The sequence below is a fragment of the Pinus tabuliformis genome, chromosome 6 (assembly GCF_031772625.1).
Source record: "Pinus tabuliformis cultivar Carrire ecotype Pingquan chromosome 6, CPIR1, whole genome shotgun sequence".
Classification (NCBI taxonomy): Eukaryota; Viridiplantae; Streptophyta; class Pinopsida; order Pinales; family Pinaceae; genus Pinus; species Pinus tabuliformis.
In genome coordinates this window covers 365,210,566-365,229,753 of record NC_142292.1, presented here as the reverse complement: position 1 = coordinate 365,229,753, position 19,188 = coordinate 365,210,566, and positions in this window count along the sequence as shown.

The window sequence follows — 19,188 nt, the reverse complement described above, 5'->3', positions numbered from 1 at the left end:
TGGAATGAAACTACTGCATAATCTCAATTGATTGTTCTTTGTCCAGACACCTCAAAAGCATTCCAGATGGGTCTCTCCAATAGAGCAGATTTTCATTAATGCAATATTTAGTTGCCCTAAGCTTTATAGTTCTGGCTTGACTTGTGCTTGAGCCTGGAGGGACTTTTAGCTTCAGCAAGAATTTAACTATTGCAGAATACCAATCACAAGAAGCTAGATTTTCAGCCACTGACTGCTTTCTCTCTGGTTCAATTGCTTCCTCTTCTTCATCTGTCTGACCAATTTATGCAATTGTGCACAGGAAATCTATATCCAATGATCTGCAATTTTCTTCAGCCAATAACTTGGCAAGACCCTGACCTCTGACAAGCTTGGTGGGCTTCAATTCTATATTAAATTCAATCATCTTTGCAATCCATTTAGCCCTTCTTCCATCAGCATCAAGTTGTGTTAAGACATCCTTTATTGCAGCAGAGGGTACATATGCAATTATCTTGGAATGCAGAATGTAAACTCTGAAAGCTTTCAAAGATTTGATAAGAGCATATGCTTGTTTCTCAATAATATCATACCTCAGTTCAGCATCCCTTAAGTTTTTGCTGAAAAATTCCACTGGATGCTCTGAACCTTCTTCATCTACTTGCAATAACACTGTTGCAAGGGTGTCATTAGAGGCAAAAAAAAATATATGGAACGCCTTGCTGTAATTTGGACTTATTAAAGTCGGAGCCTCCATAATAGCCTTCTTAATGGACTCAAAGGATTTTCTTGCCAAATCAGTCCATTTGATTTCCGACCCATTCTTCAACATGGAGGTAATATGCTTCACCAATTCTGCAAAATTTGGTATAAACCTCCTCAAAAAATTAATCTTTCCCAGAAAGGACTGTACATCCTTCTTTGATCTCAGGACAGACAAGGTCTGTATTGCTTTTACTCTTTCTGGGTCAATTCGAACACATACAGTAGAAACAACATGTCCTAACAGCTTGCCTTCTTCTAAAGCAAACTGTGACTTTTTAGGATTGACTGAAATCCCAAACCTCCTGCACTTCAAGAACACCTTTTTCAAATGCTGCAAATGGTTTTGATGGCTTCTGGAGTATACTTTTATGCCATCAAGGTAGATAAGGACAAATCTATCCTTCTCTCCCACGAATGGTATATCAATAGCTCTCTGAAAGGTGGCTCCAGCATTCATCAGCCCAAAAGGGATCTTGGAATACATAAAAGTGCCCCAAGGAGTGGTGAATGTAGTCTTTTCCTGATCATCTGGATGCACAAAAACCTGATTATACCCTGAAAATCCATCTAAGAAAGACATTACTTTGGCTCCTGAGACTTTTTGCAGTAGGTGCTCCATCTTGGGTAAGGGATAATTGTCTTTCTTTGAGCACCTGTTTAAGTTTCTGAAATCGACACAAGTCTGATTTCTCCACTTTTCTTCCTCACCACCACCAAGTTGACTACCCATTTTGAATATCTGAGAGGGACTATGATTTTGGCATCCATCAACTTTTTAATTTCTTTTTCAATCAAAGGAAGGAGCAGAGGGTTTATTGGTCTCAACTTCTGCTTGAAAGGAATGGTATCTTTCTCCAGAGGGATTTTATGCTGAATAATATTTTTATCATAGGTTTTTAGATAACTATATTCCCAGACAAACACATCAGCAAATTGCTTCATTAAATTGCAATATTCATCATTTTGGTCAGCAGACAGATGAGTGGAAAAATTTATGTATCTAGGCTGACCTGGACTCCCTATGTCATGCTTACAGATAGTAGATTGGTCTTCTTTTTGGGAAGCCTTGTAAGGCACATCATTTTGGTCAAACAGTCTTTCTAGAGGAATTAAACCCTTAGGTATATGATTTCTGGGAAGCTGGACAATGCTATCTTTACCAATTCTATTTCTAAGCTGGGATTTGTGGCTTTCTTCCAAGGCTTCATTTTCTTGGTCAATTTTCATCTCGGAAAACTCATCAATGACTTGCAGGAATCTATTTATTTCATCATCATCATCAAAAAATTTCCAATGGTGTACATTATCAGGCAAGGATGACCTATATTTCATTTGGACTTCATAAACTAGTCTGGGAGGCATGGGAGGAATAAACAAGCTGGCAGACACAGCAAGGGAATCAGCAAGATGATTTTTGGCTCTAGGGATATATGAAATACAGAAATCATCAAAAGAGTCTCTGAGTCTCCATACCTCATCTCTGTACGCTTTCAGCCTTGGGTGTTTTGCCTGAAATGTTTTATTTACTTACTGAATGATCAAATCAGCATCTCCAAACACCTTTATGTTCTTGGTTCCTCTGTCTTTTGTTGTGTTAATGCCCAACCGCAGAGCCTCATACTCTGCTATATTGTTTGTGACTTGGAAAGCCAACTTAAAAGACAACTATGTGCTTTCTTATTTTGGAGATACCAGCACCACCTGTTAGATCCCTATAATATTAGTGATTACCCCATTACTATTGTAGTTTTATCCCTTATTAATATTGTTGTGCCCCTATTGCCTCCATATTGTTATTATTGTGCCCCATAGAAACCCTCTATTGTTTATTTTGTGGCTTTATAGTATTATTGTTAGGTCAGCTGGGTTATATTGTGACGCCTTAGACTCCTATATATAGAAAGGAGGTTTTGTCATTTGTATCATCGACGAATTGTTCATTTATGTAATGTAAAGGAGGTTTCCCCCTTGAACAGGCTGAATTCTAAGGCGTTGATCTATCTTTTCTATCTTTTCTTGAGCTAGTTTCATAACATTTGGTATCAGAGCTTTGGATTCTAGGGTTTCGCTGCTCCAAACAGGTCAACGTGGCATTTTCACTATAACTTTTCTTATACGATGTTTCAGAACTTTTTTCTCAATATTTGTGGAGATATGATCTGAGGAAGTTGGTCTTTATGCAGACTCCTGAATTACATTCCAAACATGTGACCTAGGGAAAATCATCATAACTTTCTCTCTGAGCATCGGACTGAAGTTTCGTAAGAAGGTACAAAACAAGGACGGACTGTAGTTTTATTTTATATATTTCTTAGAGCCAAAGGTCAAAACAATGACTCGTGGCACGTCATACAAGTTCGATCTACTGAACTAGTCTATAATCAGGTTACTGTGGGAGATTTGGCATAACTCTTCCGTGGAGAATCCAATTTGGATCTGACTGGTGGCATTGGAAAGAGGACACAAAGGGCTATCGCAGGTTGTAATTTTAGAACTAGATGATTTGAAATTACAAAGACACATCAGATTCAATATCAAGCTCTTACAAAGTGAAAAAAGGTGTGTAGTTTTTCTAAATTTTTGCATAAGCTTGGTTTGAAAAATTAGTTTGAAGGAATTCAAAGGGAATAGTAAAGCATTATTATCGGTAATTTATGACCCGAGGGAAGAAAATGCAAACACCTAGTAGGCAACCTGAAATCTCTAGTATGACTCATGAAGAAGAGGAAGAAATGCAACATGGTATATCAAAATTACGAGACCAAGTGCAACAAGTGTCATTGCGCAAAAAACAACAGAATCTAAGATGGATGGTTTAAAAAAAGATGTAGAAGCTAATATGGATGGTTTAAAGAAAGGCATAGAAGCTAAGATGGATTGTTTAAAGACAAGCATGGAAGATTTGAAGACAGGCATGGAAGATTTGAAGACAGATTTGACAAAGTTTCTACAAGAAATGCTTACTAATGGTGAAAGGGTAGTAAAGGAAACTCATGATGAGAACAAAAGAAATGTTAATCATGATTTCATAGACTCTAATTTTGGATCGAAGACCCACCATATTCCAAAAATCGATATGAGGAAGTTTGATGGCAAGGATCCCGCAACATGGATATTACAGATGGAGCAATTTTTTGATCTCAATAATGTGCAAAACACACAAAAGGTACGTATTGCAAATTTATATTTGGAACCAAATCAGTTTGTATGGTATCAATGGCTTTTCTCTCATAAACAAATTATCACTTGGGCAATTTTTATGAAAGAATTGACAGCACATTATGAGGATACAAAAAGCAACACTTTTTTTAGCCAATTGATAAGTCTCAAACAAAAGGGTTCAATAATGGAGCACATTGAGGAGTTCCAAAAATTGAACATAAGGGTAAAAAATATTCCAGAGGAGCATAGGATTGATGTGTTCATAGGGACTTTAAAGGATAATATCCAACATGATGTTCGCCTTTGGGAACCTGATTCATTAGAGAAGGCATTCAGGTTAGCAAGAAAAATGGAAAGCAAAATTATGGCAACCAGGAAGCATACCACTCACAACTATAAAGATGGAAGTGTTGTTGCCCCTAGTCTTCCACAACCTATAAGGTTGACACCACAACAATTGGAAGAAAAAAGAGCAAAAGGGCTTTGTTACAGTTGTGATAGCAAATACACTAAAGGTCATAAGTGTGCTGAGAAGAAATTATTCTACATAGATTGTGAAGAGGAAGAAGAAAAGGAGCAAGAAAGGTCAAAAGAAGAGGATATACTCCAGGAACAAAGCCTAGATAAAGAAGAAATGAATCCGACCATATCCATCAAGATAGAAGGACAAATCAAGAAGAAAAAGGTAATAGTGTTGATTGATTCAGGAAGTACCCACAATTTTATTCATTGTAAGGTAGCAAAAGAATTGAATTGCTTCTTATATCCAGCACCAGAGTGTCAAGTGATGATTGCAAATGGAGGAACAATAAATTGCTCTGGAAAGTGCCATAATATCAAGCTATCCATGGGAGAATATGTATTGACTAGCCCAATGCTTTCCATTCCAATGGGAGGTGCTGATGTTGTACTAGGAGTCCAATGGCTACAATCCTTGGGTACAATAGCTTTTAATTTTCAAGAACTTTTCATGAAATTTTATGCAGAAGGAAAGGAAGTTGAATTAAGGGGTATTGCAGGGAAACCGGGAAAGATAATCAGCTCTAATGTATGACAAAGCTTCTAAAAAAGGAACAAAGAGGTGTAATTGCACAATTATGTTCGCTAGATGTTTCCACATTGGAATCATCTATTTCTCCAGATCTCCAAAAAGTCTTGGACAATCATTCCAAGGTATTTGAGACTCCCAAAGGTCTCCCACCTATTTGTGATCATGATCATGCTATTCATCTGATTCCAGGAAGTGTTCCTCCAAACATCAGGCCGTACAGATATCCCTATGCCCAAAAGAGTGAAATTGAACGTATGGTTGCAGAAATGCTAGAGGCTGGTATAATTCAACCTAGTCAAAGTTCTTTCTCTGCTCCAGTAGTATTGGTGCACAAGAAGGATGGATCATGGCGCATGTGTCCGGATTATAGGGAGCTCAACAAGCTCACTATTAAAGATAAGTTTCCCATTCCTGTCATTGATGAATTACTGGATGAATTGCATGGATCAATTTACTTCACCAAGTTGGATCTTCGTTCAGGATATCATCAAATCAGAATGAAGACTGAAGACATTCTGAAAACAAAATTTAGAACTCATGAGGGTCATTATGAATTTTTGGTCATGCCTTTTGGCCTTACCAATGCACCTTCAACATTTCAAGGTTTGATGAATTCCATTTTCAAACCCTTCCTTAGAAAATTTGTGTTAGTATTTTTTGATGATATACTAATCTACAGCAAGTCTTGGAAGGATCATGTTGAACATGTTGACAGGGTGCTACAACTATTGGAGGAGAAACAATTATATGCAAAAAGATCCAAATGTTTCTTTGGAGTGCAAGAGGTGGAATATCTGGGTCATATTGTATCTCATGAAGGAGTTAAGGTAGACCCTAGCAAAATTAAAGCCATTAAGGAATGGAAAATCCCCACATCCATAAAGCATCTGCGAGGATTTCTTGGGTTGACAGGGTATTATCGCAAGTTTGTTAAGAATTATGGGAGAATAGCAGCACCTCTAACAACATTATTGAAGAAAGATGCATTTTCATGGACTCTAGAAGCAACAAAGGCCTTCGAACATCTTAAAGAGGCAATGTGCCAAGCACCAGTCTTAGCTACACCGGACTTCACAAAAACCTTTATTGTGGAATGTGATGCTTCAGGAAATGGAATTGGTGCTGTTTTAATGCAAGATGAAAGACCCATTGCTTTTGAAAGTCGTCCAATCAAGGGAAAGTTTTTACACAAAGCTATTTATGAGAAGGAAATGTTGGCAATACTCCATGCACTTAAGAAATGGCGACCCTACCTAATGGGAAGACACTTCAAGGTAAAAACGGATCATGATAGCCTTAAATACTTTTTAGAACAAAGATTATCCTCTGAAGAGCAACAAAAGTGGGTCACAAAGATGTTGGGTTATGACTTTGAAATCATCTACAAAAAAGGGAAGCAAAATGTGGTGGCAGATGCACTCTCAAGAAAGGATGAGGATGTGGAAGCATTGTTGTGCGCCATTTCTATTATCCAACCGATTGGATAAACGAAGCAAGGGAGGAATGGAAGAATGATGAAGAAGTGTGGGCACTTATTCGAAAGTTACAACAAGATTCCAGTACATCTGATACATTTAGCTGGCAAAATGATTCGTTATGGTACAAAGATCGCTTATACCTCTGTAAGAATTCCCAACTCAAACAAAAGATTCTTATGGAATTGCACACTTCTCCCTTAGGAGGGCACTCAGGATTTTTAAAAACTTACCACAGGGTTAAGAAGGAATTTTTTTGGGATGGCCTTAAATCAGATATTCAAAAGTTTGTGGCGGAATGTTTGGTTTGCCAACAAAATAAAGTTGAAACAATTAAGACCCCAGGTCTATTACAACCTTTATCCATTCCAAGCCAACGTTGGGAGGAGGTTTCAATGGATTTTATCACAGGTTTACCCAAGTCTGAGGGAAAGAGTGTCATCATGGTGGTAGTTGACAGACTTACCAAGTATGCACACTTTTGTGCATTATCACATCCATTTAAAGCCAGTACAGTTTCTACTGCATTTATGGAAACAATTCAAAAGCTACATGGAAACCCAAAGATTATTGTAAGTGACAGAGATCCCATTTTCACTGGAAATTTTTGGACAGAATTATTTTCTTGTCTTGGTACTCAGTTAGCTCATAGCTCATCTTATCATCCTCAATTTGATGGGCAAACTGAGATAGTAAACAAATGTTTGGAAGGATATCTTCGTTGCTTTGTATCTGATAAAAAGACACAATGGGTCAAATGGTTGCCTCTGGCTGAATGGTGGTATAACACTTCCTTCCATACAGCAACAAAAATGACCCCATTTATGGCACTTTATGGATATCAGCCACCATCCATCACATCATATTTAAGAGAAAATTCTAAGGTTCAAGCAGTGGAACATCACATCGAACATCAACAACAAGTCCTCCAACTCTTAAAGGATAACCTCGTGTTGGCACAAAATAGAATGAAACAACAGGCAGATCAACATCGCAGCGAAAGAAGTTTTGATGTAGGTGATTGGGTATTCCTACGGCTACAACCATATAAACAAATGTCCCTGAAGCAAGCTAAGAAGGATAATAAATTATCACCAAAGTATTATGGTTTGTACAAGGTGTTGCAAAAGATTGGTACTATGGCATACAAATTGGAGCTTCCTGCAGCTTCTCGAGTGCACCCAATTTTCCATGTTTCATGTTTAAAGAAGGTTATAGGCAACAAGCTCCCAGTTCAAACAATATTGCCAGAACTTGATGAGGAAGGAAAAATTATATTGGAACTAGAAGCAATCACAGAAACAAGAACTAGATAGCTACAAAATCGATCAATTTTAGAGTATCTCATCAAGTGGAAGAACTTATCTGCTAAAGATTCCACATGGGAGGATGAGAATTTTATACAAAAGCATCCAGAACTACTCAAGCGTTGAGGACAACACTTTTTTGAAGGAGAGGGGCATGTTAGATCCCTATAATACTAGTGATTACCCCATTACTATTGTAGTTGTATCCCTTATTAATATTTTTGTGCCCCTATTGCCCCCATATTGTTATTATTGTGCCCCATAGAAACCCTCTATTATTTATTTTGTGGCTTTATAGTATTATTGTTAGGTCGGCTGGGTTATATTGTGACTCCTTAGACTCCTATATATAGAAAAGAGGTTTTGTCATTTGTATCATCGAAGAATTGTTCATTTATGTAATGTAAAGGAGGTTGCCCCCTCAAAGAGGTTGAATTCTAAGGCATTGATCTATCTTTTCTATCTTTTCTTGAGCTAGTTTCATAACACCACCCCTGCTCCTACAGTGTCCCTAGAACATGCTCCATCAAAGAACATCTCCCAAACCTGACTTCCTTGCTCTTCTTTGGACTGAACTATTGGTTTATTAAGCTACATTTAGGCCTTTTGAGATTCTTCTATTTGGAGGATACATGCTCCAAAATTAGTGTCCACGGCATAAATGGGATGATTAGAAGGATTCTTCTCATCACTGATGATGTATGCCAGTTGTGCTTCTCTATACAATCTCCTGCTTTCTCCTCCAAAAACTGGGATAGTGGCATAAGGTAGATCGTTCTGTAATGTCCCACCTAGTCTCTTAATCCATCATCTAGACAGCAGCATGCCAAACTTGGGAGGGACATCTGCTACCACAATATCCATCATCATAATCTTCATGGGCAACTGATTTAGGGTAATGGCCAAGTTTTTAATCAACCCCAGACATTTCACCTTTCTTGAATCAAATGAGAATAAATCATGTTATGGTCTAGTGATGTCAAGGCCTAACTCTTCCATGACAGCTTTAGGCATCAAATTGTGGCTGGCCCTTGTGTCTAGCAGGCAATTGTGGAGGATTTTGTCATGAATGGTCAAGGAGACATAAAAAGATGGAGAACTATTATCAGCAATTTCAATCATAGAGCTAAGCACAACTACAGGGTTGTCGTCTTGCAAATTGACAGAGTCAGTGGAGGTTTGTGTGGTTTCCAGCTCAAGAGCCTCAAGGATAGGCTTTCTAAACACTTCACTCTTCACCAACTCTACCAGAGGCACAAATATTTTTAACTTCTGGACTTCTAACTCAAAGTTGAAAGAAGAAGGTAACTTATTAGGACCTCTTACCTCTTGAACTGGTGCTTTGAGTATGACTGGATCAGCTGCTGGTCTTCTCTGCTTGATATTCTGTGACTCTGTTTGGACAGCAGCTCTTTGGGCAGGATTCTCCTTGACAATTTTTGCGTTTGACCTCAGATTATATCTTTGTTGTTAATCAGTCTGCAGAACAGCCTCTCTGTCCCATTCTTGACTTATTTGGTCCTGCCGCAATGATTCTTCATATGCAGCCAATGTCAAAAAGGCAGCACTACCTTTATCTTCCATACAATGAACTTCATCCTCTTCAAATTGTTCCTCCTCCATGACTGCATTCTGGAAAAGAGCTTTAACCTTTTGTTCTTCATTTGTTTCTTTACCCCTCTGAATGATTTGCAACTTTTCATTTGCTCTTATGAATGGATTCAGATTTCTTGGAGCAAATGTGTTTTGCTGCCTTGTCTTTCCTGAATTTTTCTCAACCTTCAGCTTAGATATTTCTGTAGCCAATGACTCTATCATTCTAGTCATTTTGTCTAATTTGGGTTCAGAGGAAGAAGAAGCCTCACCTCTCTGCCTCCTTCTATCAGCATGACTCTTTAGCTTCTCTGCAACCATAATATTTGATTCCACCTCCAGTGTTGCATCCTGCATATCAGCTAAAGTGGCACATCTCATTTCTCTCAACAATAGGCAGAAATCAGAGTCAAAGGCAATGGCATAACTGAGTTTGGCAGAGGTGGGGGTAGGCTTTACCTCAGCTGGTATCTTACTATACATACGGTTAAATATTTTATTAAAATCAGACAATGATTCCCCATTTTCCCTCTTCATGTTACCAAACTCAATATGGTAATACAACAAGTCCTTTTTATCTCCCCAGTGCTTCAAAAATGCATCATCCAATGCTTCAATGCCTGTTATGGACCCATGGGGTAATTCTCTGAACCACTTCCTAGCCTCACCATCAAGGCTCTGGACAAAAACTCTCATCCATACATCATCTTCACTGATATCTAGGTTATCTGCATAGCTATAAAAAGCATCAAGGTGTTCTTCAGCTGTTACCCCCTCTGTGCCAGTGAATTTGGGCATATATTTCTAATATTCTCCTGCAGGCATAACATTCAAAGGAGTAGGCAAAACTAAAGGCCCATACCTAGCAGCTATGATTCTTTCTATCTTCGTAGGTGCTTGCTGGCCTGCCATGACTGGGGTATGTGGAAGGACACTAGCAGATTGAGTAGTATAGGAAAATGCAATGGATGACAGATACAAGGGAATATGCTAGATTGTATGGGAGACTTTCTTTGGACTGAGGTCCAAAGGGGAACTAACTGAACAAGGGGATGTATTAATCTCTGAAGGAATTTCCTTACTAACAACACTAAGCTCAATATCTTCAAATTGTGTATTCTCAACTATAATCTTCTCCTACAGAGATACATAAGACTTCTTGGGCTTACCTTATCCTGATGCCCCTTTCTATGATGTTTTCTTCAGTTTAACAATCTTCTCAGGGACAGGCACTGGTTCAGTTGGTGATTTCTGAGGGTTCCTTCGAGTATGTCTCACGAACTGAGCCAGGACTATAACGTGGAGTCGCCAAATGTTGGTCTTCCTCCAGTGGAGTCACCAGATAGACGATTACAACCAGAAATGTGCCCAGACCTTGTCTATCATCAAAATCTGGAACTGTGTCGTCTCCCAAGGAAGTTGAGCTTCAATCTCCTCTCCCTGGCAACGGTGCCAATTAATGTTATCACCCTAAGAAACTCTCCTAGGTTGTATCTCCGAGATGCTTGGGAACATTACAAATTCAACAAAATGTTGGAAATGGATGAATGGAAGGCATGATGCATATTCAAGCCAGATAACCACTTATACTATGCTTAACTCCAGACATGGGTGAACACCCCCAGACTACAAGGCCTTAGACCACCAATTACTCATAGTTTGAGGATTAAGTGAACATGGATAATACTGACCACACCAGCAGATGCACAAGACCATGTGATGGCCGGCTGCAACCAGTAAAGAGGCCTACAAATCTATTTCCTAATGCACAGATAGGATGACAGCTCTCTGGCACTAAGTAAACAGAAACCTGCATAACACATTCAATGATACATACTAGACTTTAACACAGAGGTGGGATGACAGCCCCTCTAATGCTAAGAATCAAGAGCATATGAACAAATTCATAATAGGCACAGCCTAGAATAGAGCAGAAATGGAAAGTGAGAAATTAACAGCAAAAGAAGCTTGTATTAGCTGAAAATGAAGACCAAACGCTACAAGTATCACAGTAGTTACAGTCTCCAGAAGTTGAACCTTACATGAAAACTACAACCATCAACCCTCATTACCTCTGTTTTCTGGGTATATATAGAGTTTCTTTACAAAAACGTTGTTGTTCTATGCGTGGAGGGGTCATAATGGACCACCAACCACATTAACTATCTAAAATGGGCCTCTGCTGCAATCTGCTTGCTTCAATGAATGAATTTGATCTTTCCTGATATTCTGCTCTCCTTCTTGAGGAGGTGGAATGTCGTATGAAAGAATGCTACATAACTGCTAAATGAATTCAACTGCTCGAGGCATGTCCTTTTCGTTCTCAGCCACTCTGTTTGTTGAATGTGGTGGTTGAAGATTAACTGCGCAAAGTGCTGGTAGGTGATCACCTTCGTCCTTCGGCAGCACAGAACAGTGAAGGGTGGTACGGACAGTATAGCAGAGGTGTGAGTATGACGAGAACAATTATCGGCCGTTGGATTGCGCAGATGAATGGCTGAGATTGACTTGGAGGGAGACATCAGGAGGAAATGGGAGCGAACAAGCGTGAGCCATTGGATCCCGGGCGAGTAGATCCAACAGCTATTCATCGGATAATGTGCACGGGTGATAGTAAGTGGGGAACAGGCGAGTGGGTGGTAAGCGGTATTCCCCACACCGCTTACGAGAGTTAGGCAGTATTCGTACATAGGAGTGAGATCGCAATAGGAGGGTGATGCGTGGCAGATGGGACAGGGCCGAAACTGCTTTCCTCGCGGGTTAAAGCGCGGGCATGTTTCGGCGGTGGGGGAAGCAAATGACATACGGTCATCAACGGAGACGATCGAATGGTGCTGAAAAGATCGCACATGTTTACGGCTGATGTGACAGGGAAAAGTCGGTAAAGGCACGCGGTCATGTGAATATGGTTATATGACGGTTTAAGCTTCGCTCTCAGGGTTAAGAGCATTATATGGATTTTAACAAGTGACCCGGGAAATGGAGGTGAAAGGGAGATAGATGAGGTGGAGTGGAAGGTTAAAGCGACCAGTAAGGATCTCCTTTCATCAAAACCAAGAACCGAGTCCACCTCAGCTCCTCAAACTGTAGCAGAGTTAACACATCCATTGACAAATTTTGAGGTAAAAAATGAGCCTCAAAACAAAAATCTACAACCAAAATCAAATTTATAAGAACCAATAGGATTAAATATGACTATGTCAACCGTGGGGGATGATTCACAATTTTCGGAGTAAAACACTAAAAAGATAATATATATATATATATATATTATATATATATATATATATATATATATATATATATATATATATATATATATATATATATATGTCATACGGAAAGAATCGATAGTGCGGACACAACCAACCTCCCTAGAAGCTTAAGGCTTTCTAGTGACAAACAAGACAATTAAGAGCAATCCTTCTCTAAATATGCATTTATCATACAAGAAATCAAGTGTTTAGATCCTACTTGTAACCCAACGCTGTTGTAGTAGTCCAGCCTCGTCGATCCGGATGAGCTCCTCCTTCTCTTCGAAACCTGCATTCACTAACAATCAAACAATTAAATAGCACCTGAATATCTCATAAAACAAAACATATTTAACATACAGACCAAGGAGTATATGAAACAACTCATAAATAACAAATTGTTGAGAAGAATGGACTTATTTGTATTAATAGGAAACAAAAGAAACCATTACAACCTGAGCCTTGGTGTTGTGCAGGTCCCTCCTAGGGTCCAGCAAGAGTTTTCCTTTACTTTGATAAGCTCACCCACTTCCAAATGAAACAAGAAAGGATGGGAATCTCTCCTCACAAGCTTCTACAAGGAAGTCCTAATTCCAGCAGCATCTACCCTTAGGAATGTTCAGCTTTCAACCTCCCCTCCCTTTGGCCCAATGCCTGTATTTATAGTGCTCTAGAGGAAGTTATTCAGGTCCACCATCAATGGGATAAGCCCCTCTTTGGATGGGATAGCTCCCCTCTTGATGGGATAAGTTCCTCTTTGGTAGGGATACATGAACCATCTGGAGGCGCTTCATACACGTCAAACAAGCTTCTAGAATGCTCTAGAAATGACCACAAGTAACTTTTTAAGATGAAACTCGCACCTTTTGACCTTTACAGGGGTACGCACCCATCCCTTTACATACAGAGCATACAAGTACGCAGGTATTGTGAACTTGGGTTGCGTACACGCAGGTAAGGCTGAGAGAAACTGCGTACCCAGAGATATATAGATTTTTAATGACTTTCTCTCTTTTTTGGAGTCTGACATGGAGAGCAGAGGTATGAGGCTTGCCAAGGAGGATAGTATGACAGTTGATGGAGCCATACTGACTGCAAATAGCCATGGTGACATTTTTTAGTGTAACAGATTGCCCCCTAAAGTGCGAAGCCTGTAGTAGATTAGAGTTTTATATCATCTAGGAAGGGTGAAGTACTTTATGATTTCAAGGATTATCTTGTGGAGAGCCCGGTCAGAACCTGCAAATATTCAACACAAAATACATATATAAGATGTTATCATCGCTGAGATAGGCATTCCCATACTCAGATTGAAAACTTTAACTAATTGACTATCTACTGCTCTGATACAGGAATGATTTTGCAGTACATCATAATCATAGACTTTTGTAGACACAGTATGGACGCAGCCATCTGTTTATGATTAGTCTACTGTATAATGAATACAAAACTCCTCGCAGCCTGTATGGTGGAAACTAGATCCAGGGTCTTCATTTCTACTTCCCGAATTGGTACGATTCTATCCATGCGAATAAATGAGTTGATGTCGAACATGGTAGAAACCACTTGATTACCAGTCAATGATGTAAACTGTTAACAAGCGTGAGAGAGACCACCAGTGATGTCAATGGTTCTCAAAGTACCCAGTACAATCCATGAGATGCGAATGAATGGATTGATGTCGAACATGTCACGGAATCCTTCGATCGAAAGTCAATGATGTAAACTGTCGTCAAAGGCGAGAAACCTGCCATTGATGCATGCAGACTTCAAGGTACTGATGATTTCTAAGTCATCTTTCTAGATAATGTGCTGATGTCGATAGAAAGCGACCCGTTGCAGGCAAGCCCACAACACGAAATCATAGTTTAAGTTGAAGAAATGTTGCTGTAAGGACTGACTCAGGGATGGTCAAAATGGATGAAGTGTATTTTGCATATGAATGGTTTATTTGCAGAGACCTCTTGAACACATAACGACACGACAGACGGCTTGGCGACGATTGACCCAAAGTTAATACCCAGAAACGGTTGAAGACTTTCAAAGCGGTTTAATCAACTTTAAGACAAAGGATTTCCCAACCCAGGTGAATGAAAAGTGTCGTGTTTAAGAGTGGTAATAAGGTTTTTCTGTGACAAAGGATAACAAATAGGCTCATTCTTCTCTCTTTTCCCCCACCATTTCTGGCAAGTACCTCTTTATTTTTTACAAGCTTGAGGAGGATAACATATGCTTGATTATAAGCTCATCCTTCAGATGAGTCCAACTTAGTTTTGATTCGAACCCTAAGAAGGAGTGGTCCGTTCCTGTTTGTAATCAAACAGGCCCTTTACTGTGAAATTTTAACGAGTCCAGTATAGGAGAAACTCGGTGTTTTCAATTTTAGAGAGTCTGAAAAAACCTAAGAAGACTCCAGGGTTGAACTTTTTCGTAAATTTGTGTCTCCCAAGCCCGAAAAAGTATAAAATAATACCTGAGAGAACCGCTTGATCTTGCGACCAAGGAGTACTTTCATGATTAGTGCCTTTGACCTGAAAAGTAAAAAGCGATCAAGGACACGTCGTTTTATTTCCAGTATCGAGTTTGAAACGACAAAAACCCGGCAATCTTTTCCTGTTTTTACGGTCAGAAAAGGGCTATAAGGGGACCGTCTTTTAATTCCATTTTAACGAGTGTAAAAGAAACGCTCGGAAATCTTTTCATGTTTTAGGAGTCAGAAAAGGGCTTAAAATATGACTCTGATGTTTTGGTTCGTGAAAAATGATAATTTTACCTAGAAGTCCTTTTGTCCTGCACAAAAACAACACATTACTCATACCTGTTTAAGATAGGCAAAAATACATTGAAAAATATCCTTCCATGGTGAAAAATAAACAAACTTAGCATTCATTTATCCAAAAAACCTATAAAAATACCTTTTACCATGTCATTTTTACCATTTTACTGTTGAAGGAGAGAAAAGGGCTTTTGGCAAGAAACTTCCCGTGGACTTTGCGGAGAATCCGACCGTCGGAATCGAGTGTTGTCTCTTTCAGGTATTTCACAACATCCTCCTCTTTGTTTTCATCCGTTTAGAATTTCATTTTAAGCCCTAGTTTGATTTTTTAGAGGCTTTGGGGTTTCAAGATGCGCTTTTCGGGGTACGCAGGTGCCCCATAGGTGACCTGCGTACCCCGACATTTTCTCCATTGGGAAAATGGTCGGGGTACGCAGCCCACCTTCAGAACAGCTGCGTACCCACGCTTTGTTTTCTGAACGCGGGGTGCGTACTCCGCGCAAAGCAATTTTCAAAACCCCAAACTCAAAACCTAACCATCAATTCTTGATTTACTGAATTCTAATGAATGTTTTCTGGTGTGTAGATTGCCCACCATGCTTGATTGGCGCGAAAGAGAACATGAAGATGTCGATTTGGCTGCAATAGATCATCCACCTTCCATAGATGCTTTGAAGGCATGCAGTCTCTACAAATACTGGGCCATACCTGGCATGAGGGCCCAGGTGCGATTCTTAGAATGGCTGGTCGAAATGTGGAACGTTCAGGATCAATTCTTTTACATCGGAGGGCACCAGCTCGAGATAGAGCCCTCAGACATATATTTTCTCACTGGGTTGCCTAATAGGGGCGAGCAACTGACTCTGTCCGGGACTAGGCCGGGTGGCCAATCCCTTGCTAGTCTCCGGCTAGAGTGGTGCAATAATCAGCACCAGGAGAAAGGGATAGAAATCAAATATATATCCCTGCCTGAACTTATGGTAATTTCTTTTACAGTTACCAGACTCTGCGGCGCAGCCGCTTTGCATATTGCCACCGGGTCCCAAATGCGGATGGCGATTGATTGCTACCGAGGCACCATTTTCAACTGGTGCGACGCCGTGTTGGCCAATATGAAGGGCCAACTGACTAGGGCAAAGAATGGGCAATTAAAGACCTTTGGGTATGGGCCTCTAATTGTAAGCTTTGCCCTAGAGAGGGTTCCGATGCTGATCCCACAGCATCTCACTGTTGCAGCTGGGCCTCCTCGGGAGCCAAAGTTGATGCGATGGGTTGCGGTGATGGCCCGGCATCCTGATGAGGGAGCAGGAGTTGTCCGATTTCCTGCGGGTTATTTTCACTGGTTGGAGGACCAGGTCTTTGCGATCCAGGATTTTCCTTATGCCAGAGTGGATTTTTGCGGTAATCCGGACATGGTTCTTCCACAGGGAGAACAATGGGACGAAAGAGGTACTTCATTTTTCACAAGTTTTTTAAATTATCTATATATATTTTTTTTGTTTTTATATCGTCTCAAAACTGACAGTGACAATTTTCAAAATACAGATGTAGGTCCACAGCGTCCGGCCAATCTCCGGCCATTCGAGAGAAGAGTACCAGTTGCACCAGCACCGGCCCCATAGGATGCGGCCGTAGAGACCTTAGCCGAGTTGGAACAGGACCTAGAGCGTCTTACGACGGACATACCAGAGACGACTATAGACGATATTCCTATCCGACTTCAGCGCTATGTGGTCGCAGTCCCAGGACCTTTCAGGAGGTTCCTGTGTAGGGTAGCGCAGGCAGTGGTCTCGTACAGAGAGCACCACCAGTGATTGGCTAGTCACTTTTTGTAGACACATGTGACATTTTGGTTTTTTGTACTTATCATTTTTGCCGATCATAAGGTGTTTTTCAACCTATGATCGAAGACGATGTATATTTTGACACACTCCTATCTATATATATCATTATTACCGGCTTATCTTGTTAAACATGTATGATGAAATGTTTTTAAATTTACATTTATGATTATCGCAAATGTCTGTCTAACATTCGAGAAGCAATTGCATCTGCTAATGTATTAAATGACCTTGGAATATGTTAATATTCAATGTAATCAAATTCACGTTCCAAGAGGCGCACTCTCAAAAATAACCTTAATAACACTGGATTTCTAATGGCATATACTCTATTAAGCTGTAATACAACAAGTTCAGAATCTAACCTCACTATCAAACTCCGAATCCCAAACGAAATAGATTCAGATAATAACTCAATCACTGCACTGTATTCTGCAATGTTGTTTGTTGTTTGACCGAGGCTCACTCCATGCATAGAAACTAACTCGTCAGAGGGCGAATAGATAACCCAAGCTGCGGAAGAGATATTCTGTGTACTACGACAAGCACCATCAGCGAATCCAATGTACGTTTGGAGAGGCGTCGACATCTGCAATATCAAGAGTAAAACCAAGATAAGCCAGAATAACGACGAAAACACACTTTATAAGCTAAGCACACTGTCTAAACTAACAAACACACCAGCTAGAAAGAAAAATTAACCTAACTATCCTAACTAAAATCTCCACACCCATCATTTAAGCATAATACCTCTTTAGGTAAAGTCCATTTCTGGGTTTATCCAAAGAGTCCCCATCAAAATCTACCAGCTCATAGGCCCCTTTTGCTAGCTTTCGCTTAACAATGTAGGGTCCATGTCACATAGGAACGAATTTTCCAGCACCTAATTTATCGTTAGCTTGATCATATAATAGCACTAGGTCTCCTTCCGAAAAATTTCGAGGGGTCACATTTCGATCATACTAAGCTTTCATTCTTTTTGCGTGAGTCTCAATTGCTAATGCAGCGTCACGTCGAGTCTCATCTAATTGAGCTAAGAATAATAGACGTTTCTCCTCTTCGGAAGTAGCTGGAAGTAATTCAACAGCCATTTGAAGTGATGGGATTTCGCATTCAATGGGCAGCACAGCTTCCAAACCATAAACTAGTTGGAAAGGAGTGAAACCTGTTGATGTTTTTACTGAGGTTCGGTACGCCCAAAGCGCTGAAAATAACATGTTGTGCCAATTCGACCGATGAATACCAATGATTCGTCGGATCATGATAACTAGAACTTTGTTGATGGCTTCAACCAGACCGTTTGCTTGGGGATAATAAGGAGTAGAACTATCATGACGTAAACCAAGCTGGCCTGTAAGTTCTGTCATCATAATGTTTCGAAAATGGCGCCCATGGTCAGTGATTATCGCTTGCGGGACACCAAACCTAGCAATAATGTGATTGAATACGAAAATTGCAGCTGTCTTGCCGTCAGCCTCGAATGTAGGCATCGCCTCGGCCCACTTAGTAAAATAATCAACCGCAAGGATGATATACGCATGCCCCCCGGCCGAGTGAGGGTTACATGTAATAAAGTCGATACCCCATTTGGAAAAAGGACCAACGGCAATTATAGGGTGGAGAGGAGCAGGTGGTGCGTGCATCTTGCGATCAAACACTTGACAGTTGTGGCATTTTCGGACCGCAATGATACAATCTTTAAACATGGACGGCCAGAAGTAGCCAGCACGCAACACCTTCTGAGCTGTGGCATACCCAGACATATGACCGCCACACGCTCCAGAATGACAGTCATTCATAACCCTTTCTGCCTCTTCGTGAGTTAAGCAACGACGAAAAACCAAGTCCGCCCCACGACGATAAAGAGTATCTCCAATAATTTTGTACTGTTGGGACTGAAATCGAATTTTCCGACGTTCCAACTTGGAAGCTTCGGGCCGAAAGGATTGGGTTTGGAGATAGACGATTATATCCCCATACCACGG